The sequence below is a fragment of the Cebus imitator genome, unplaced genomic scaffold (assembly GCF_001604975.1).
Source record: "Cebus imitator isolate Cc_AM_T3 unplaced genomic scaffold, Cebus_imitator-1.0 Scaffold211, whole genome shotgun sequence".
NCBI lineage: Eukaryota > Metazoa > Chordata > Mammalia > Primates > Cebidae > Cebus > Cebus imitator.
In genome coordinates this window covers 185,686-210,102 of record NW_016107526.1, presented here as the reverse complement: position 1 = coordinate 210,102, position 24,417 = coordinate 185,686, and the positions used below count along the sequence as shown (strand labels likewise).

The 24,417-nt window shown below is 40.1% G+C and overlaps 1 protein-coding gene and 1 pseudogene across 1 annotated transcript in view; both read right to left on the bottom strand.

Moving 5' to 3' along the window:
* The window catches only part of KIF2A (kinesin family member 2A), an 83,214-nt gene that overhangs the window by 45,006 nt on the left and 13,791 nt on the right, over positions 1 to 24,417 (bottom strand). The window lies entirely within an intron of this gene.
* On the bottom strand, positions 10,905 to 15,384 carry LOC108317869 (annotated as a pseudogene).

The window sequence follows — 24,417 nt, the reverse complement described above, 5'->3', positions numbered from 1 at the left end:
GCTCTGTCACCCAGACGACAGTACAGTGATGCAATCTTGGCTCACTGTAAGCTCCGCCTCCTGGGTTCAAGTGATTCTTGTGCCTCAGTCTCCTGAATAGCTGAGATTACAGGCATGCGCCACTACACCCAGCTAATTTTTGTATTTTTAGTAGAAACAGCGTTTCGCTGCATTGTGCAGGCTGGTATCAACATGCTAGCCTCAAGTGATCTGCCCACTTTGGCCTCCCAACGTGATGGGATTACAGGCGTGGGCTACTTACTATGCCTGGCTCGGAAAGCAATTTTAAGTTATTATACTGATATAAAATACTTCTTAAAAAACACTTTTTACCATATATGATGCAAATTGATACAATTTTAAAATTAAGAAATCTGAGTCCAAAAAGGTTAGGAAATGCTAATTTAAAATGTCCTCTTCTATATGCTGTCTATCCAAATCTATTCTATTCCTTACTTTTCCTGATTATTCCAGTCTTACCATCTGTAGAGAGAAGATATTATACATAATATATTAAATTTATTTTCCCCTCTTAGTAGACTGTAGGTTTTATCTGTTAATAACTATAGCTCTAAATAATTATTTTTAATTACTACATATTTCATTATGTTTATCATAAGTTATTTAATACCTACTGATGGTCACTTAGGTTGTGTGCCGTTTATTATTATTATAAACACTGCAATGAATACTATTGTATATTTGTCATTATATACTTGTTGAATTATTTGCCTAGGACAAATTCCTAGAAGCACACCAGAATATATACATATATAAAATACTTTTTAAAAAATTTATTTCATCTGTTTCATCTTACCTATTCATTTGGTTATTAGTTAAGTAGAGACAGAAACTGTGCAATGTATTTGCATCTTCAGTATTTCCTAATAGAATGCTGAACATATAGAATTTTCGTACATATTTCCTAAATGAAATCCTTGAGAGCATCTATGATTTAGCTTATGATAATGTATAGCTCTTTAAATATCTAAAAACAGATATACAGTACATAAAACAGTGTTATTATAATGAGGCTTACGATACTGTTAAAGAAAATATGGGTACTATAATAATTTGATAATTATTGTTTATGAAACTACTCTCACTGAGAGTTATTTTATTTTATTTTATAATAGAGACAGGGTCTCGCTGTGTTGCCCAGGCTAGTCTCAAACTCCAGGGCTCAGGCAATCCACTTGCCTTGGCCTGCCAAAGTGCTGGGATTATAGGCTTGAGTCACTGTGCCTAGCCTACCTTTTCTTTTCTCTCTTTTTTTTTTTTTTGAGACAGTCTCAAGCAATGCTCTTGCCTCAGCTTCCTGAGCAACAGCTAGTATTACAGGCATGCACCACCATGCCTGGCTAAGTTTTTGTTTTTTTTTTTGAGACAGAGTCTTGTTCTGTCACTGAACTGAGAATGGAGTGCAGTGGAGCCATTTCAGCTTATCGCAATCTCTGCCTCCCATTCAAGCAATTCTCCTGCTTCAGCTTCCCAAGCACCTGGAATTACAGGCACGTGCCACCACACCCAGCTAATTTTTGTATTTTTGGTAGAGACAGGGTTTTGCCATGTTGATCAGGCTGGTCTCCAACTCTTGACCTCAAGTGATCCGCTCTCCTCAGCCTCCCAAAGTGCTGGGATTGCAGGTGTGAGCCACCATGCCAGGACCTGGCTAAATTTTGTATTTTTAGTAGAGGACAGGGTTTGTTCCATGTTGGCCAGGCTGGTTTCAAACTCCTGGCCTTAAGTGATCTGCCCACCTCTGTCTCCAAAAGTACTGGGACTACAGGCATGAATCACCATGCCTGGTCTTATGGCCTACCTTTTTTATAAGAGCTCATATAAAATTCCATAGAAGTGATAAATGAACATAATCTTGTAGATTTCAAATAGTGAGGATGTTAAGTACCCTCAAATGATACATTGGTGCTACTTTTTTAAAACAAAAAACAAAACTAAAATACATACTAGCAGTCTTTCCATGACAGTATATATAGACCTACCTATTATTTTTCATAACCATATAGCATTCCATAAATCAATATATCACAATTTATTTATTAGGAATATTATTTCCAACTGTTTGCCATTAAAAGATGCCACACTGACTATCTGAACATAGGTGTGAATGTTTCCACAAATAAAATTTCTAGGAGAATTCGTGGGTCATGAATGTTGAAATTTTGATAAATATTCCCAAACTGCCCTTCATATACATTCTCACCAACAGTGGGACCTATTCCTCCACATCCTCATCAACACTGAACATTATCAATCCTAAAATTTTTATCATCTCATGTGTCAGATTTCTCTAAGCTACTACTTTTAAAGCATGAATATGTCAGATGCTAGCTCATTTAATTCATATTAGTTCACTTAATCATAACAAATATACCTACAAAGTAGGTATCTGTAAGTCCAGGCATTCCTATAAAAATTTATAAAATGTAGCACAAATTCTCAACCCTCATGTTTACCAGAAACTCCTAGGGAGCTTTTACAAATAAAATGACACTGTTTGAGTCTTGCCCCCAGATAATAAACCAATTCTTAACTATACTGCTATCACCTTGGTGCAAGCTACCAATGCCTTGTACTTAGTTTATTGTGATACTCTCCCAACTAGCCTTCCTGCTTCCAACTTATCTGCCCTCTGTCTGTTCTCCAGAGCAGCCAAAATGTTCGCGGTAAAAACTAAGTCAGATATTACTCCTCTGCTCAAAACCTTCCAATGACTCCCCATCCCCCATCTCACATAGAGTAGAAGCTAAAGTCCTTTCAATGGTCTATTAATGACTTACAACAAAGCTCTACACGATCTGACCTGCATTACCTGTGACCTCCTTTGTCCCTCACTAGAGTAACTCCTTTTTCATTGTCTGATTCTTGTCTCACAAAATACCACCTCCATTCCCCCTGCACCCATAAAAGATGGGTCATAAACTTAAATGTGGAAGATGTAAAAGTAACTGAGTAAATAATGGTGCTTTTTACAATACAGATGGACATTAGAGGAGATGCAGGAGCTGGGGTTGGAGGAAAATGATGATCTGAAAAATACTGGGAGGAGTCAAAAGGAGTTACAAAAGGGAAATTAGATAATCCTTACTTCAATATTAGAAATTGATTAGGTAAATAACCAGTGGAAGTGATATGTGTCATTTGGGGTCCTCTGAGAAGCAGACGAGAGTTAGGTGTACAACAGGTTTATTGTTCAAGATAAAAGAGGGAGAAAAGAGGACTGGGCACAGAAAACTTTCAGACCAGGCCAGGAGCAGTAGCTCACGCCCTGTAATCCCAGCACTTCAGGAGGCCAAGGCGGGCAGATCACTTGAGGTCAGGAGTTTGAGAACAGCCTGGCCAACATGGTGAAACCCTGTCTCTACTAAAAATACAAAAATTAGATCTGAGTGTGGTGGTGTGCGCCTGTAATACCAGCTACTTCGGAGGCTGAGGCAGGAGAATCACTTAAACTCAGGAGGCAGAGGTTGCGGTGAACAGAGATTGCTCCACTGCACTCTGGCCTGGGCAACAAAGTGAGACTTTGCTTCAAAAAAAAAAAAATTAAATTAAAAATAAAAATTAAAAAAAGAAAACTTTCAGACCATGACGCAGATTTAAAACCTATGAAGGAAGTGGCTGTGAAGCAGGACTGAGCAGAGAAAGCTTCAGACCTTGATGAAGATCTAGCAAAGTCTTGGTCAACCCAGTAGGGTGTTTCAGAGCAAGACTGTCCATTAGAGGAGTCCTGCACTGGGCCAAAATGGGCCAGTGCCATGCTCTATCATTGGCTGTGGATTTCCCAGGAAATTCAGGTTCTCAATCCCAAATCTAAAGATCCTGAAGGTTGTCAGCTAACTATACTCCCTGAAACTGAAATTCTTTCTTAGAGAGACATCTAAGCAGTGTACCTGCATGATTGCCATAGCATATGAGAAAGAGAATGAGTTTAACTGGTTGTAGAAATGAAGAGTGGACCCCAGAGAGTCAAAAGCAGCCCAGTCACCATCACAATCTGGGAGAAGCCTACCACTGCTGCATCAAGCCCCTCATTAATCACCCTCTCTACAACATGAACAGTGAGGCTGAGACCTGGCAGCCATCCTTTCCCCAATCGCCCCTGGCAGCCCCACAAACACTGATACCCACTAGTAGGGACAAGAAGATTACAGCAACAAAGGTTTTGGAGAAAGTAAAAGGGTTTAATAAAACATTGATATGGTTTCATCAACAGAAAGGAAGGAAATATTTAAGCCTAAGGAAGATGCATTTGAATATCAGACTACTGTGAAGAATAACCCTCAGCAGGAAATGAAGAGGCTGTGGTTGAGGTTAAAGAAATAAGACACCTAGCTATCAAATCTAGTTGGGAAAAAAAAAAGTTACCAAGGTGGATCTCCATGCAATTACCAGTAGAGTTACCACAATAATGATAATGAGGAAAAATAAGTGCCTATTCCAAAAGGCAAGACGAACACAATCATTCTTATTGCTGAGCATCTACCATGGTATTCCCACCCTTCTGGGCAAGGAGTGATTTAATGTACCATAACTAGGAGTGCAAAAAAGAAGGTGGGACAGTGGAGCAAAATACCAGGACTACAGGTCACAAATTCACAGGGACCTTAATCACCAAAGACAGTTTAGAGTGATTGGCAATGAGAGGATAAAGCAAATCAAGGAGGCTGGGCACAGTGCCTCACACCTGTAATCCCAGTACTTTGGGGAACAGAAGTAGGAGGATGGCTTGAGCCCAGGAGTTTGGGACCAGGTTGGCAAGAGAGCAAGACCTCAACTCTATAAAAAAAAAAAAAATTAAAAATCAACAGGGTGTGGTGCTGTCTGCCTATAGCTCCAGCTACTTGGGAGGCTGAAAGGTACAAGGATTGCTTGAGCCCAGGAGGTCAAGGATGCAGTGTGCCGTGATTGTGCCACTGCACTCCAGCTTGGGCAAGAGCAAGATGCCGACTCAAAAAAAAAAAAAAATCAAGGACAGAACAGCCAATATCAGCAGTCTCCTCAACATTGGAACCTCTACGACCTCAAACACCAGTGCACGCATCCAGAAAGCCTTAAATCACAAGTCTGCAGAGTCAAAAGCGTCTGATCTAAGACTAAACTTTTAAGACTAAATTCTAGAGGTTGAGCCGGGCAGGACTGAGAAATTTGTTGCCTTATCTCTACCATAATCCAGTTTACTCATCCAGCAACAAGGAGAGAATATGAAATTCCAGAAATAAGAAATGAATAAACAAAGTCTTAAGTATTTCCTTTTTGCCAATTAATCAGATAGCTAGACCCATCTATACTACCTATAATACCAGTGCAGCATGGGGCTTTTATTTGCACCAAAAGATGTCTAGAAAAAATGCTGTTTTCTTTTTAAAAACCAACCTTTCTCAAAATGCCTTTAATAATTTTTAAAATTATCTTATATATGGCATTTCATTGAGCTACTCAAATACCTCTTTTTAAATTGTAATACAAATTTGATTTTCTTTTAAAATTTTTATTTTTTTTCTTTTAAACAAAGACATCCAGTGATTTATTTCAAAAGTCAAATAGTAACCACCTGTTAACAAAGATGTTAAGTAATGAGAGAAACAATAAGATATATGAAAACATTTTTTCAAAGGAAAAAATCATGATACGGTGACAACATATAGGCATAACAAGGTGTCAAGCCTGGATGACTGGGAGAATGATGGTGCTGGGGGAAAATAATGAGATGCTTGAGTGTCAGTTTGTTAATAGAGATCATGCATAGATTTCAATAAGACTAATCAGGACTAGAAATACCTTTCCCTAGCAAATACCATCTCATTTCTCTAATCCACCTGAGAAGACTGTACTCCATCTTCACTAACTCACTGCCCTTTGACTCTGATTCATCGTTTACTTTACTGTGAATTATACCACATATACTTCCACATTAAAAAAAAATAGAGCAAACACCTGTGTAACTACCACCAGCTAGGTTAAAAAACACTTTTGAAATCCTGTATGTTCCACTCCCAAAGGAAACAACTGCCCGGCGCGGTGGCTCACACCTGTAATCCCAACAAACACTATGGGAAATTGAGCCAGGTGAATCGCCTGAGGTCAGGAGTTTGAGACCAGCCTGGCCAACATGGTGAAACCTCATCTCTACTAAAAGTACAAGAACTTAGCTGGGCATGGTGGTGTGCGCCTGTAATCCCAGCTACTCGGGAGGCTGACGCTGAAGAATTGCTTGAACCCAGGAGGCAGAGGCTGCAGTGAGCCGAGATTGCACCATTGCACTCCAGCCTGGGTGACAAGAGTAAAACTCCATCTCAAAAAAAAAAAAAAAGTAACAACCACCATGACATTTGAGATAATCATACTTTGGCTTTTCTTTATAGTTTTGCCACCTTTAAATGTAACACATACACACAGAAATCTAAACAGTTTACTTCTCTTTAAATTGCATATACATGGATTAACACTACTTTAACAATTGAGGTTTTTGTTTGTTCAATGCTATTTTTTGAGATTCACTTTACTTGTACATATAAAATGTATATAACTCATTTTCATTACAGTGTAGCATTTTATTGCATGAATATACCACATTTTATCTATTCTACTATCAGACATTTGAGTTGTTATGTTTCTGCTATTAGGAACAATGATGCTATGGGCATTCTTACATATGTTTACTGGTATAAATGTGCAATAATTTCTCTAGGATATACAAGAGAAAAAATACAGAATAACTGAGTCCACATGTATAAAACTTTTCTCTTCAGTGCCATGTTTCCTATCTATAGTAGCTATGTGATAGTTTGTATATTCGTCCCTGCCTAAATCTCATGCAGAATTGTAATCCCTATACTGGAGGTGGGGCCCAATGGAGGTGATTGGATCATGGGGGTGGATTTCTCAGGAATAGTTTGGCACCACCCACTTGGTGATGAATGCTGTCCTCAGAGTGAGTTCTGTTCTCTGACTGTTTAGAAGTGTGTGGCACCTCCCTCTCTTTTGCTCCTGCTCTGGCAATATAGCATGCCTGCCCCCCACCCCTTAGCCTTCATGAGGTCTCTCCAGAAGGTGAGCAGATGCCAGTATCATGCTGCCTGCAGAGCCTGCAGACCTGCAAGCCAATTAAACCTCTTTTCTTCATAAATTACTCAGACTCAAGTATTTCTTTATAGCAGTGAAAGATGGGCCTAACACACATTATCTATAATGATTTGCAATCCTCCTAACAATTACTCCATATTCATGAAAACACTTAATATTAGCCAGATTCAACATGTCATATTATGGTTCTAATTTCTCTGATTTCATGAGGTTTTTGCTTATTTTTGTGCTTGTTAGACATTCAGGCCTTTTCAGTACTGACTTGAGTGTTGGGGTCTTTTTCTTTTGGCTACTTCTCTATAGGAATTCTCTTTATACTCTTGGTGTTAATCTTTTGTTGTATGTATGGCAAATATTTTCTATAAAGTTGTGGCTTATCTTTTCATGTTCTTTATAGTGACTTTTGATGAATTTAGGTTCTTAATTTTTTTGTTTGTTTTTAAGACAGAGTCTCATTTTGTCGCCCAGGCTGGAATACAGTGGTGCCATCTCAGCTCACTGAAAACTGTCTCCAGAGTTCAAGCAATTCTTCTACCTCAGCCTCCGGAGTAGCTGGGATTACAGGCGCCTGCTACCACACCCAGCTAATTTTTGCATTTTTAGTAGAGGCACGGTTTCACCACATTGGCCAGGCTGGTCCCAAATGCCCAACCTCAGGCGATCCACCGTCTCAGCCTTCCAAAGTGTTGGGATTACAGGTGTGAGTCACCACGCCCGGCCTAAATTCTTAACTTTAATGTAGTCAAATATGTGTTTTTCCATTATGGATTTTTGGTGTGTTATAAAATTTTTCCTAAGATTGAGATCCCTAAAACAGTCTCTTAAATTTTCTAAGTTTTACAAGCTGGGTATGGTGTCTCAGGCCTGTAATCCCAGGACTTTGGGAGGCCGAGGTGGGTGGATCACTTGAGATCAGGAGTTTGAGACCAGCCTGGCCAACATGGTGAAATCCCAACTCTACAGAAATTCAAAAAATTAGATGGGTGTGGTGGTGGGTATCTGTAATCCCAGCTACTTGGGAGGCTGAGGCAGAATTGCTTGAGCCTGAGAGGCAGAGGTTGCAGTGAGCCAAGATCACGCCACTGCATTCAAGCCTGGGTGACAGAGTGAGACAGCATCTCAAATACATAAAATCTTACAAAACCTTTCACATTTGGGACCTTAATCCATCGGCATTTTTATATTTTTATATGATAACACAATTTCCTTTCTAGGACCATTTCCTGAAAATCCCCTTTTCCTCTACTTATCTGCAATACTACCTGTGTCACAATTCAAGCCTACATGCATGAGTTTATTTCTTTATCTCTGAACTAAAATTACTTAGTATTACAGCTTTGCTTATTATTAAGTCTTGCCATATAGCAGAATAAGCCCTCCTGCTTTACTGTTCCTTAAGAATATTCTTAAGGAATTCTAAGTTATAAACTTTAGAATCAGCTTGTGAAGTTCCAAAAAGTCATATAAACCAACAATCACAAAACTACCTGTTGGGATTCTGATTAGAACTGCATTGTCTGTTTTGTTCTGGATTGTTTTTTTCTGTATACCATCCAGCTATGATGTTCTGGATTTTCATATCATTAATCTAGACTGATACCGGCCAGCGGTTTTCCCTTCTCAAAAACCACTTTTTTAAGAGTTCGGAGATCTCACTCTGTGCCCAGGCTTAAGTATGGTGGTATGATCATGGCTCACTGCAGCCTCATGTGATCCTCCTGCTTCAGCCTGCTGAGTAGCAAGGATTATAGGCATGCACTACCATGCCTGGCTAATTTTTTGTAGAGACAGGGTCTTGCTATATTGACCAGGCTGGTCCTGAACTTCTGGTCTCAAGCTATCACCCTGCATCAGCCTCTCAAAGTGCTGGAATTACAGGTGTAAGTCACTGTGCCCAGCCTCTCAACAACCTTATTAGATTTTGGTATCATGGTTATACTAATCTTTTTTTTTTTTTTTTGAGACAGTCTCCTTCTGTCACTGAGGCTGGAGTGCAATGGCGAGATCTCAGCTCACTGCAACCTCCGCCTCCTGGGTTCAAGTGATTCTCCTGCCTCAGCCTCCTGAGTAGCTGGGATTACAGGCACACGCCACCACACCTGGCTAATTTTTGTATTTTTAATAGAGATAGGATTTCGCCATGTTGGTCAGACTGGTCTGGAACTCCTGATCATAGGTGATCCGCCCACCTCAGCCTCCCAACATGCTGGGATTATAGGCATGAACCACCATGCCCAGCTGGTTATATTAATCTTATAAAATGATTTTCTATGACAAAGTTATCCCTTTCTGTACTCTAGAATAGTTGGTGTGAAATTAAATTATTTGACTCTTGAGTATTTGGTAGGCAAAAGCTTGTTAAACCATCTTGGTTTGTGTTATTACAGAAAGATCCAATTTCCTTAATAATTATAGAATTATTTTTTATTCTTGTTTTCATAATTATATTTTTCTAGTGTTTTAGATAAAGTTTCCACATTTTTGGCATCAAGTTCATAGTATCTTTTAATGGCTCTGGCATCTGATATGATGTCCACATTTTCATTCCTAATTTTTTGGTAAACTTTTTTCTCTTAATTAATTTCACCTGGGATTTGTCCATTTTATTTGTGTTTTCCAAGAATAAACCTGGCTTTGTTGAGTCTTTTTTATTAGGTGTCATTATGTACTTAATTTCTGCTACTATTACTTCTTTCTTTCAACTTACTTTGGGCATATTTTACTGTTTTTTCCCTTTAAATTCTTCAGGTGAACGGTTAAGTCATTCACCATCCTTATTCTTTTTTCTTCATAAGCAGCTAAAGCTAGACATTTATTTCCCAGAACTCCTTTAGCAGCATCTTACAAGTTTTTACACGTAGTATTTTTGTTATTGCTCAGTTCCACCTATTTTTCTATTTCATGATTCTTTGTCTCATGAGTTATTTAGAAATGCTTCTTGAATTCCAGATATGGAAGTTTTCTGGGTATCCTGTTAATGATTTCTAAAGGTGAGACACCTGACCAAGCAGAACAGACAGAGCCACAATAATTGGTACCACTTTCCCAGTGCACAGTGGCTGAATACCCCTGTATTTCTACCATAACTGTACTGGACTGCCTGCCTTGATGAAAACATTTCTTATAAATCTAGCTCCAGGAGCAAATCAGCAGCAATTTTAAAAACAGCATTTAAGAAAAGTTACACAACTCCTTGTCTTCAAACAGTGAACCTGACTCCAATTCTCCTTTTTTAAAGTCTCTTTCTCCCGCATCATCCTACAGGAATCAAACGTTTGCCATCTATGCCTGCTTCAGTCCTACCCATCTCTTAGAATTCCTGTTCCATTACAATCCATGATCTTGTTTTCGAGCTCAGCTATGTATGCCTTTTTGGTTTCCTCTTACGTGTTTCGGATAGGAGGGTGCCATTACATGAATTTTCTTTAAGTCATAGGTCATATTCATAGAAAATGAGGTCAGATTTGAAAATTCTAAGTTTACATTGTTATATAAAATCAATACTACCATAAAAAAAAGGTAACTTATAGTTTCAAAACTCTATGGCTTTGTTTTTTTTGAGACAGAGTCTCGCCCCATTGCCCCCGGGCTAGAGTGCAATGGCACAATCTCGGCTCACTGCAGCCTCTGCCTCCCAGTTCAAGCGATTCTCCTCACTCAGGGTCCCAAGTAGCTGGGATTACAGGCACGTACCACCATGCCCAGCTAATTTTTTGTATCTTTAGTAGAGATGGAGTTTCACCATGTTGGCCGGGCTGGTCTCGAATTCCTGACCTCGTGATCCACCCACCTCGGCCTCCCAAAGTGCTGGGATTACAGGCGTGAGTCACTGCACCTGGCCAGCTTTTTAACACTTAAAATCCAGAGACATATTTAAAAGTTTTCCATTTCATTTTAATCTAGTTGTAAAGATAAATTAGTGTAGAAAATGTCATGGGTTGGTGGTAAAGTTAAAAAAAAAAAACTTGCAAAGAGTTTTTTGGATGATTTTTTATTAACATACATGTAATTAAAAATAATATCCACTGTGGGCTCTCCTCCACTGAGAGGGAAAAGGGTGGTGAGGAGGGGCTGGCAATGTCCATCCCTAGGAATCCAGACAAGCCAGGAGTCCTAGGTTACCCTCCCAGGTTACCCTTTATATCCCCAGCTTTCCAACAGGCTCTGACCTCCAGGCAGTTGGTTCAAAGTTACAAGTGCTTTTGGCCCTCCCTTGAGCTTCTCTAGGCCCACCCCTGTATGGAATTCATGGGCCACCTAGAAAAACCCCTTGCTTTTTCTCATTCTTGGGATCCTTTGTTCATGCTACAAAGAGAATCTGGGGCAGAGTGGGGTCTCTACTAGCTGGGGTAAGGGAAGAAATGGACAGTAATGGGGGACAGGGCCAAGAAGAGGGATGGTGATGAATATTCCGGAGCACGATAGGGTAGCAGGGCACTGGGTCACTCAGCATGTTTAGCCCTTCCAGAATCAGTAGCTCCATGCACAGCTCATCTTATAGCCCTAGACCCAACTCCAACCTGCTACTGACACCTCAAAGCCAGGTACTCCAGCCAGGGTTGCTGCAATCTCCTTAGAGAAACCTGGAGAGTTTCTATGAGGATGATGTTAGGCCTTGAGCCATAGCAGGAGCAGTGATGGATCAAGTTCTGGTGGTTGAGGGTGTGAGGATCCTGAGGGCCAGCCACTGGCCCCTAGCCTTCTAAAAATCTAAGCCCTTCAGAAAAGCCAGGGGGATCCATCGCCAGACTGGTTTATGGGCTCTCCATGTTGAACTGCTCCAGTTCCCTAGGGTGAAGTCACTCATTGGCCAGTGAAGACTTTCCCTAGCCCAGTTGGCCGAGGTGGGTAGTGTCCCATAATGCAATTGCCTGCTCAGAGGCTGCCCACCTGAGGGCAGCTCTCACTGCTGTAGAGACTTTGGAGTATGTGGCTGGGTGTGCAGATTACTGGTCTCCAGGGGGACACCCTGAATGATAGAAGACAGAGTAGGTGACATTGGCAAAAACTTTGGGCAGCTGCTATTGGGACCTCCTGGCATTGGCAGGACCTGCGGGCAGACTTAGGGGGCTGAGGAGTACCTGGAAATAGTGGGGGGAGGCCCCAGGAGTAGAGGTTGAGCGAGGTAGGGGCAGATGAAAAATGAAGTGGAGGACGAGAGGAGGTGAGTCAGGGCATCACTGAGTGAAGGGTGGCCCAGGAAGGTGGTGGGCAGTGCATGGTGGGCCAAGGAGAAGGCAGGTAGTAAGGGGTGGCTATGGGAGCCCTGAAGATGGGGCTGAGGACTGCTCAGGAAGCCTAGAGATCAAGATTGCTTAGGGAAGACTGCAAGGATGGGTGGTTGAGAGGTGAACGAAGTCCTGGGGCATTATAATCTGGGCCCAAGTCCAAGCCCAGGGCCATGCTAATGCCCAGGTGAGTCACAATGTGGGTCAAATTGGAGGTACTGTTGCACCTATTAAGGATAGGGTAGGCTGTCTCCTCAGGGTGCAGGGGCATGGGCAGTATTGGTAGAAAGTGCAAACTGGTGAGATCAGGTAGGAATCTCCTCCCACAACCAGTATTCATGGCAGGTGAGAGGACAGGCACATTGGCAGGCTGGCCAGGAGATGGAAAGATGTTAATTCCAGGGACTTCATAAGGACCAGGGTCAGGAGGAAGATGACAACAGCTTCTAAGTATCCCATGGCTTCAGCAAATGCTTGTCACCTAGGAGAACTTCTCAATAGCAGGTACTTTAGAGTCCATTTCACCTGAACAGAAATGTTGACTGGGTAGGTTGTTGGAAGGTATGGGGCCTGGATAAATATCCTGGGGACTGGGGTTCATCACACTTGTATGAAAGGCAGAGTCAGAGCTTGTCTTGTTAAATGCAGATGCTGGGTAAAACAGGTACCTCTTCTCTGCAGGGAAATTGTCCCAGGGCATAGTCCTTCACCAGCTGGACACTTGGGGAGGAGACAAGTAGGCAGAACTATAGGGAGAGCTGTCAGTGTGGTAGGGTATTGGGAGGGTGGCGACACCATTCTGTGGGGATCTGGCTGTACCCATTCTACCAGCCTGTGGTGCCGAGTGCCCTGAGATTAATTAAAAGGTGAGTGGAGGGGGCTCTGGAACTAGGCCAGGCTGAAACGAATCTGGTTAATATTAGGCAAAGAACAACCATAATGGGAGCCCCTCGTGTATGGCAGTTGCAATTTTTGAGTGTGTAACTGGATGAAGCCGATATCCACTATCATCTCCTCGAGGGCTGCTGTGTCCTCAGCCTGACGCTGCTTCTGCAGCATGATCTCACTAAACTTGCAAAGATTGTAAGCCAAGTCTGTGGCCAAACAAGGCTCATTTGCCCCTGCCCCTGATGTCGCCATCTTCCTCTTTTGTTCCTTCCTGATACCCTCCCCCACCTCAGTACAAGCCACTGTTCCTCCCTCAACACCTCCCAGCATCCTACTCCAGTGGTAACCACTGCCACCTCAGCCTCACAAAGAGTTGTGGAAAGCATAGGCAAACCCCACAGAATAGCTCCCCAATCATTATTTTCCCAATAGAACGCCTCTTGCTTTTTAATACCAAAATTTCCTAAAATGTACTTTTCTCACAATGCAAGATATTTCCAGCCAATGTTTATGTAAGGAAAGATTTATATTTGTAAGTGACAAAACTAAATTCTCATTTTAAATAAAAGAGTATGCAAGAAAAGTCTGGAGTTACATTCCAAATATAATCAATAGACTGTTAGAATCACAGTAGACATAAAAAATCATGCCAAGTATCAAAGTAATACAAAATGTAGGCAAAGGATGATGCTTTTATTATATTCAGTATAAGCCATTTACTAACACAGTTTGCTTGTCCTTAATATATTTCTACAGCCTCTCACATATTTGTTTAGTCCTTGTTTGGCTTAGTGCTGAGAGTCCCTAAACATTTAAAAAAATGTTGAAGAAAACATTTATAATGGAAATGGGCAAAAAGCAATTATAATGGAAGAAAAAAATTTACTATATATAAATCTGATTTGTTAATCTCATTGTTTATTGATCACACATGATGATATTTTACTTATACAAAGGTAAATAACAGTGGGTTACATTTCTGAATTTGGTTAGGGAGTTCATGTTGATATACTGCCACTTTTTCCCATTAGTCTACATTCAACCATTTGACCTAAAAAAATGACAATTTTATATGGTTCAATGTAATACAAAAGTAATGTTCACTCCAAATTTAGATGTTAAAAATTTATAAAAATAAAATCTGCTACATCAAAGAATATAAACATAACAAATATTTTGAAATATAAATCTTTAATCAAAGTCATTTTATGTTTAGTTCATTTTAAGAAATATCTTTACCTCACTTAAGGCTCAATTTTTTGTTAGGGTGAAATTATAGGGCAAACAGTTCAGATCTCAACTTTTTAATATCTGTTGGTAAATATCAAGACATATGATTTTTAAAAAGAAAAAAAGCCACAAATGACTGAACAGAACATAGATGCAAATCTAAGCCATCTTTGCTTCAGTGAATAAATTCATATTTCAAGACTTTCTAATCTTTAAGATAATTACTTAAGATCTGATATTAGTGCTATTTAATTTGTCATAAAAGCTCATATATTCATTGAGCTGCCAAAAACAAGTTTTACATGTTGACAATTGCCTTTTGGTCTCTGAAAACAGGATCCTATTATATGTTTTCTAGTTCACAGCTGAGTTCACAGCAGCTGTGAGGCTAAGAAATGCCAGCAACCAATTAGGCTGGCATAAACCTTGTCTAGCATATAAAGTATAATTTGGTTGCAAATGTAGGAGACAAGAGCCAAAATAAGTCAGCCAAGAATACTAATAAAATTTCATTACAAGCATTAAAAGTCAGAATATTTAAAATCTAACAAAAATATGTATTTTATTAAGAGGATATAGTAGAACCTTAGGAAAAATATGAAAAAGCAACAATCAATTCTTTTCAGACCCAAGTGCTTTTTTTTAAAAGGTTGCAGCTGTTTCTGACATACCTAGGATTACAAACTCTATGTGTTTTTCCCTCTAACTACCCTAATCATAGGATTGTGGTATATGATCATACACATGACAAGTCTTCTCCCAAAGTGAGCATTATTTTTATCAGTTCCCCTTGAGATGTTTCTATGAAAATTTCTCTTCATACTTTTTAGATATTAAGACCTTTATATATATATATATATTTTTTTTTTTTTTTTCTTCTTGAGATGGGAGTCTCACTCTGTTACCCAGGATGGAGTGCAATGGCATGATCTCAGCTCACCACAACCTCCGCCTCCCAGGTTCAACAAGTGATTCTCCTGCTTCAGCTTCCCAAGTGGCTGGGATTACAGGCATATGCCACCATGCCTGGCTAATTTTTGTATTTTTAATAGAGATGGTGTTTCACCATGTTGGCTAGGCTGGTCTCAAACTCCTGACTTCAGGTAATCCACCCACCTTGGCCTCCCAAAGTGCTGGGATTATAGGCGTGAACCAAAGCGCCCAGCCTAGACCTTTATAAAAATTTCAAAACCTAAATATGTATAAGAACAACACAACTTAAATGATTAGTAAAAATAAAACTTCAGTTAGAAGACTGTTCATAATGGCTATTCCCAAACTCTTTGAAGTTGTTTAAATCTGTTTTAAGTATGAGAAATTTTAAAAATATAACAAAATCAAGCCTTTATAAAATATTACCACAAAAAACATAATTTAAAACATTTTACATATATATTGAAAAAGTTAGTAATCACTGGTGATTCATATGCATACAGCCATGTAATGAAAATAGGAAAATCTAGCTTACATGCCAATAAATTAAAATATATAGTGTATCTATTCTTTTTTTTTTTTTTTTTTTTCGTAGACACAGTCTCACTCTGTCACCCAGGCTGGAGTGCAGTGGTATGATCCTGGCTCACTGCAACCTCTGCTTCCCGGGTTCAAACGATTCTCGTGCCTCAGCCTTCCAAGTAGCTGGGATTATAGGCATGAACCACCACACCTGGCTAATTTTTGTATTTTTAGCAGAGACAGGGTTTCGCCACGCCAGCCAGGCTGGTCTCAAACTCCTGACCTCATGTGATATGCTCACCTTGGCCTCCCAAAGTGCTGGGATTATAGGCGTGAGCTACTAGTAGTGTATCTATTCTTGATAAAACCTCTAGCAACTCCTTCCATTTTCAATCAGAATACTGCCGAATAATTTGAAAGCATTTTAAATAGACTTGTAAAAATATGCTAATAAAATCTAGTTATCTCCTGCACCTTTCAAGCAGAGACTAAGAGGGAAACATGCATAAAAATATCCATTCTCAGGAGAACAAAGAAATAAATATTACTCTGAATTATAAAATCACACATTCAGACCAAATGTCTGGCAGAACAATGTTGTTTTCCAGAAGATGAGTAAAATACAAAAGCTTACTCAAAGGGGTTGGTAAACAGATACCTGAAAGAAGTACCTTCTTCCAAGTCATTTTGCACCAGATAAATTATCTTAGAACACACTGATGGTAAAACCTTTGCCACTTCATATGAGTGATTGATTAAAACCTGTCTTAAATAATAAGTTTCTCATTTTTCTTTTTTGAGACAGGGTCTCACTCTCGCCCAGGCTGGAGTGCAATGGTGTGATCTCAGTTCACTGAAACCTCTGCCTCCTGAGCTTAAGGGATCCTCTCATCTCAGCTTTCCGAGTAGCTGGGACCAGACATGCCTGCCACCACACCGGGCTAATTTTTGTATTTTTTGTAGAGATGGGTTTTTGCCATGTTGCCCAGGCTGCTCTCAAGCTCCTGGGCTCACGTGATCTGCTCACCTAGGCCTCCCAGAGTGCTGGGTCTACAGGTATGAGCCACTGTCCCTGGACCCATTTTTATTAAATAATAATTAAATACATAAATAGTGGTTCCAATCAATTGTATATTTAGTTATTAGAACCAATTGCCAGTGTAGAATGCAAATTCAAAAATTTTACTGCCATCTTTGGAAGTTAAGTCATAGTAAAACATGTTAATTAGCTTTCATTCTCTAAAGAGGTTTGTTTTAAAGCTGGTCTTTTAAACAGATACAATTCCTTTCTTCAGTTTATTAAAAGAATTCTAAAAGGATGTTTCAAGAATATGACAGCAATTCCTCTCTTTAATAAGTTTATAATATTATGATCATATAACAGCAAAATAGAGAAAAATTGGAAAAACAAAGACTGTCAAATGCTGCTTTAAAACAGACTAAAAGGAGAAGGATGCTACAAAAAAGCATTATTTAGAAAATGGAAGTTAACTACACAGTAATGTTAACTACACTAGTAGTCATTCATTGTATTTTGGTTTTGCCAACTACCTCAAAGCAGTTTATTTATAATCTAACAGTAAATGTCAATTTGTTCCTAGGTGCCACTGACCAGTAAATGAGGACAGAAAGAAATTTGATTTGTTGGAGATCATACAGCAGAGCAGGAACAGATCCAGCAGAAGTCAAAGTCTCAAACTCTGATATTCAGGTTGTGTTAGCTAATCTAAGCACTGAGGAAAAGAATCCTTCATGAGGACTATGTAGCATTACACCTTCTTCAATAGCTTTAGTGGAACAAGAAGGACATAAATCATGTCTCAGCTGACACTGGTTAACAGTGCTGTTGCTGTTTTGTAAATCTCCGAGAAATGTGATTTTGCCAAACATAGAGACCTTTCTCTTTGGCTTATCACACTTAAGATGTCACTGTTTTTTAACCAAATTAAAAGTTCTCGTATTTCCTTTCTTAGACATTAAAAGTTTGACATGAGGAGAGAAAAAAGGAAATGATGTAGCGAAGATTTTCATTTAAAAAATACAACTTTAAAATGGGACAAATTTTATTCATATTGAAGACAAACTATGAATTTTCTTTCTTTTCTTTTTTTTTTTTTTTGACACAGAGTCTTGCTCTGTCGCCAGGCGCCAGGATGGAGTGCAGTGGCTCGATCTCGGCTCACTGCAACCTCCACCTCCCGGGTTCAAGCAATTCTCCTGCCTCAGCCTCCTGAGTAGCTGGGACTACAGACGCGCACCACCACGCCCAGCTAATTTTTATGTTTTTGTAGAGACAGGGTTTCACCATGGTGGCCAGGATGGTCTTGATCTCTTGACCTCGTGATCCGCCCACCTCAGCTTCCCAAAGTGCTGGGATTACAGGCGTGAGTCAACGCGCCTGGCCACAAACTGTGAATTTTCAAATTCTTACCTCATTTATTGTTTTGAAAAGGGATCTGAAAACTTAGTAGCACTCAGTTCCTCTGGGGGATGGGGAAATTTCAGATTTGTTGAGCTGCACACTAACAATTAAGGTGGCATTATTATTTAGAAAGGCCTACTGTACAACTTTTTAGAAAAGTTTCATTCTGAATTTGCGCAACAGTAATAATAAAAATGCCATAAAGAATCTATGATAGCATTAAAAAGTATTAAATCACTGTAGTTTCCTGATGCTATTCAGCATATTTGGGGTTGGGGGAAGGGAGGGTTAAACCAGTCCCCAAAATCACTTGTAAAGAGAACATAAAAACCAAAATTCTAAAGTCACAATGTAATATGATTATGATTCTAGCTGAAACAGTAAAAATGTAACCAAAACACCCCACAGTACTAGAAATAACACTTCATGAAGTTTATTAACAAGTAAACTAATAATCTCAAAACCTATGAGCCTTAATAGGCTATTCTTCATGTCTACATTCCCATGGGTGACAGAATATACCAAATGTATCTTTACTCATGTGTTAAAGAATAAAAGATTTCCTGTTTAGAATACCAAAGACTTTTACAGTGATGCTGTTGAAGCAACATGTTGCTAATAGTTCAATATTCTGAAGAACTGTCTTTCCCAGATGTTCTCCTGTATATACCGAGCAATGCATCTAATTGCTCCCTGGCTTAAATTTTTATTTACTCAAAAGGGAATTCCATACCAATACAGCTGTGCTATTCTGTGAACTTTTCAGAGCTACATGTAGATACCACCTTCTCTTACGCATATATCCTAAAGAGACACAGGGATCATTTTGTGGAATGTTTTTCAACTGTCAGTGCAATGTTACTATTCCCCCCAGGACTCTGTCATCCCAACTTCTGCTCCACCCTACTTACAGGAAGCCTATCATGGTAGTGGCCCAGAGTCACGGAAATTTCTACTTTCAAAGCCTGGCCAATTTGGGTTAGGAGAATAAATGATCACTCTTCTAAGCCCTTTTACCAATAGGGTAAAATGTATATTTCAAATTCAGTGCTGCTAGAGCAAAAGGTACATAAAGAAGAATGAGATCACTGAAGCTCTGTGTGGCAAGAAAGGCTAAAGTCAGATTGAGTTTGGTTTTGTACATATGAAGTTCGAGATACGAAGCAGGCTGTCTAATACACTGGAGATGGTCAAAGCTGAAGAAAAAAGCTTGGGGATTGTCAATACAAATCATGCATTCTCAGGGGGTGATATCCCCAAGGTGGTAAAATTGGCTCTTTGGAAGGGGAGATCTCAGATATTATTATGGTTTATGGCCCTCCAAAGGGCCACAACCTATAAATAGATGCACAGAAATTTTTTTTTCCCATTTATTTATTTTATTGCATTTTAGGTTTTGGGATACATGTGAAGAACATGCAAGATTGTTGCATAGGTACACACGTGGCAGTGTGATTTGCTGCCTTCCTCCCCATCACCTACATCTGGCATCTCTCCCCTTGCTATCTCTCCTCAACTCCCCACCCCCCACCGTCCCTCCCCTATTTCCTCCCAAGTGACCCCAGTGTGTAGGATGCACAGAAATTTTTATTGGGATGGGGTGATTAGGCAATAAAGAAGTCAAAAGGCGCAGAGCAATAATAAAAAAAAGGTTTATAGGCCGGGCGCGGTGGCTCAAGCCTGTAATCCCAGCACTTTGGGAGGCCGAGGCGGGTGGATCACGAGGTCAAGAGATCGAGACCATCCTGGTCAACATGGTGAAACCCCGTCTCTACTAAAAATACAAAAAAAAATTAGCTGGGCATGGTGGTGCGTGCCTGTAATCCCAGCTACTTAGGAGGCTGAGGCAGGAGAATTGCCTGAACCCAGGAGGCGGAGGTTGTGGTGAGCCGAGATCGCGCCATTGCACTCCAGCCTGGGTAACATGAGTGAAACTCCGTCTCAAAAAAAAAAAAAAAAAAAAAAGGTTTATAAAACACCAAAATAGACAGTATTTTTAAGATGATCAAAGTGGTTGTGACCACAAAGAATGAGAGTAGAAGTCCTGATCTTTAAAGTTCTATACAGAGGTCAGGGAAATGAGGTACCAGCAAAGGAGATCAAGAAGTTAACAGAGAAAAAGAAGAAAAATCAGAGAAGTAGTCATATAAGCTAAGTGAAGGTATTAAGGTATTTCAGACAAAAGGGAGTGAATTAACTGTGTCAAATGCTGCTAACGGATCAAGTAAAATAGAAGCAATGCCTAAAAGTGAGAGTGGTCAAGCAGTTTTTGTTTTTTTTTCTTTGAGGCAGTGTCTAGACCTCGGCTCACTGCAATCTCTGCCTCCCTGGCTCAAGCAATCCTCCTACCTCAGCCTACTGAGTAGCTAAAAGCATAGGCATGTGCCACCATGCCCTGTTAATTTTTGGCATATGTTTGCAGAGAGGGGGTTTCACCATGTTTTCCAGGCTGGTCTCAAACTCCTGAGCTCAAGTAATCTGCCTGCCTCAGACTCCCGAAGTGCTGGGTAGACATGGTAGACTTGTAGGTCTTTTCTGGTTGCTTGCATTTCTTGGCGGTGAAATGACACGCAAGGTCATTTGCTGAGAGTGTGGGTGAGCCAGGAGCAAACATCTTCAAGGAATGAGGGAAGATGGCAATATCAGTAAGATTTCTATTTGAGAAACCAGGTATATGGTGTTTCCACTAAGCAATATACAGAAAACAAATATAGAATATGGGGATAAAGGCAATGGATTCCGTTTTTGGTAAGTTTAAGATACTTGCAGGAAATCCATGTGATAACATCTAGAAGGTAGATCAGAAACCAAGAGAAAGATTTGGTCTGCAGAGGCATTTTTTAAAAACTTTTATTTAAGGTTTGGGGGTTCATATGCAGGTTTGTTACATAGGTAAACTGTATGTCATTGAGGTTTGGTATACAAATGATCCCATCACCCAGGTAGTGAGCAGAGTGCCCGACAGGTAATTTTTCAACCTTCCCACCTTCCCTCCTCTAGTAATCCCCAGGGTCTATTGTTGCCATCTTTGTGTCCAGTATTTATCCAATGTTTATCTCCCGCTTAACCAGTTCACTGTTCATGGACATCCAGCTTGATTACACGTCTTTGCTATTATAAATTGTACTGCAATGGACATATAAGTACATGCATCTTTTCTGTGGAATAATTTATTTTCCATTGTGTATATACCCAGTAGTGGAATTGCTGGGTCGAATAGTTCTACATTATTTGAGAAATCTCCACACTGTTTTCCACAGTGGCTGAACTAATTTACATTTCCACCAACAGTGTGTAAGTGTTCCCTTTTCTCTGCAACCTCACCAACATCGGTTATTTTTTTGACTTTTTAATAACAGCCATGACTGGTGTGAGATGGTATCTTGTTGTAGTTTTGACTCACATTTCTCAAATGATTAGTGATGTTGAACATTTTTTCATATATTTGTTGGTCACATGTATGTCTTCTTTTGAGAAGTATCTGTTCATGTACCTTACCCATTTTTTTTTCTTTCGGAGCAGGAATTAAAGTTTAAAAGCTTTATGGCTGGGCACGGTGGCTCACACCTGTAATTTCAGCACTTTGGGAGGGCGAGGTAGGTGGTTCACCTGAGATCAGGAGTTTGAGGCCAGTCTGGCCACACAGCAAAAACCCCATCTCTACTATAAATACAAAAATTAGCCAGGCATAGTGGCAGGCACCTGTGATCCCAGCTACTCAGGAGGCCAAACAAGAAGAATCACTTGAACCCAGGGGGTGAAGTTGCAGTAAGCTGAGATCACGCCACTGCACTCGAGGCTGGGTGACAGAGCAAGACTCAGTCTCAAATAAAAGAAAAAAAGAAAGAAAAGCTTTACAACAGTAAAGAAAGGAAAGTACAACTTGGAAGCGGAAAAAACAGGCAACTTAAGAAACTAAGTGTGCCCCCTTTTTAATGGAACTGTTTGCTTTTTGCTTGAATTGTTTCTTATAGATTCTGAAAATGAGATCTTTGTCACATGCATAGTTTGTGAATATTTTCTCCAATTCTGTAGGTTGTCTGTTTACTCTGTTGACAGTTTCTTTTGCTGTGCAGAAGCTCTTTAATTAGCTCCTATTTGTCATTTTTTGTTTTGTTCCGGGGACTTGGTCATACATTCTTGGATAAGGCTGATGCTCAGAATGCTACTTCCTAGGTTTTCTTCCAGGAGTTTTATAGTTTGAGGTCTTAGATTTAAGTCTTTAATCCATTTTGGGTTAGTTTTTGTGTATGCTGAAAGGAAGGGGTCCAGTTTCAATCTTCTACATGTGGGTACCTAGTTTCCCAGCACCGTTTACTGAATAGGGAGTCCTTTGCCCATTGCTTGTTATTATTGACTTTGCTGAAGATCAGATGGTTGCAGGTGTGTGGCTTTATTTCTGGGTTCTTGATTCTGTTTCATTGGTCTATGTATCTGCTTTTATATCAGTATCGTGTTGTTTTGTAATGCAGCTTTGCAGTACTGTTTGAAATGGGGTAGTATGATACCTTGTTATTTTTGCTTAGGATTGTTTTGGCTGTTAGGTTCTTTTTTGGTTCATATGCATTTTAGAACAGATTTTTCTGATTCTGTGAAGAATGTCATTGGTAGTTTGATAGGAATAGCACTGAATCTGTAAATTGCTTTGGGCAGTATGGCCATTTTAACAACACTGATTCTTCCTATCCATGGTCATGGAATACTTTCCTTTTTTTTTTTTTTTTTTAAGATGGGGTCTCCCTATGTTGCCCAGGCTGGAGTGCAGTGGCTATTCACAGGTGCGATCCCACTACCGATCAGCACGGGAGTTTCTACCTGGTCCGTTTCCGACCTGAGCCGGTTCACCCCTCCTTAGGCAATCTGGTGGTCCCCTGCTTCCAGGAGGTCACCATATTGATGCCCAACTTAGTGCGGATACCCGACTGGCATAACGCACTACAGCCCAGAACTCCTGGGCTCAAGCGATCCTCCCTCCTCAGCCTCCTGAGTAGCTGGGACTATAGGCACGCACCACCATGCCTGGCAGTGTTTTCCATTTGTTTGTATCATCTCTGATTTATTTCAGCAATGTTTTGTAATTCTCATCGTAGAGCTCTTTCGCCTCCTTGGTCAGCTATATTCCTAGGTATTTTATTCTTTATGTGGCTATTGTAAATGGGACTGTGTGCAGAGGCATTTTGAAGAATTTTCATTTACAAGTATTTATTTATTTGAGACAGGGTCTCCCTCTATCACTCAGGCTCGAGTGCACTGCATAAACACAGTTTACTGCAGCCTCGACCTCTGGGGCTCAAGTGATCCTCCCACCTTAGCCACCAGGGTAGCTGGGACAACAGGTACATACCACCATTCTCGGCTAATTTTTCCAAGGTATTTTTTTGTAGAGACGAGGTTTTGCTGTGTTGCCCAGGCTGGTCTCAAACTCCTGGGCTCAGGCGATGCACCCACCTTGACCTCCCAAAGTGATGGGATTATAGGCACTAGCCACTGTACCCAGCAAAAAAATTTAATGCATTAGGAAAAATTGCAAACTTGCACAATAGATGACAACCCCCTACATTCAGCATCACTAATTTTCAACAGATGGTCAATCCTGCTGCCACTTCTATCACCACAACTGGATTATTTTGAAACAAACTCTAGCTTGTATATCAACTCATCAATATTTACTTCAGTATGTATAAAGCTAAAATTTTGGGTTTTTTTGAGACGGAGTCTTGCTCTGTCACCCAGGCTAAAGTGCAGTGGCACAATCTCCATTCACTGCAACCTCCACCTCCCGGACTCAAGCAATTCTCCTGCCTACTGGGCTTACAGGCTCCTGCCACTCAGCTAATTTTTGTATTTTTAGTAGAGACGGGATTTCACCTTGTTTGTCAGGCTGGTCTCGAACTCCTGACCTCATGATCCGCCCACCTCAGGCTTCCAAAGTGCTGGGATTACAGGTGTGTGCCATCGTGTCTGGCCAATTTTATATGTTTTTAACATTCTCCTTTTTAAAAACCTTTTCTAATACATTTATTTTTCTATCTTTCTCAGATGTTTTAATAAAGCTGTTTTTTTTTTTTTTTTTTTTTTTTTACTATACTG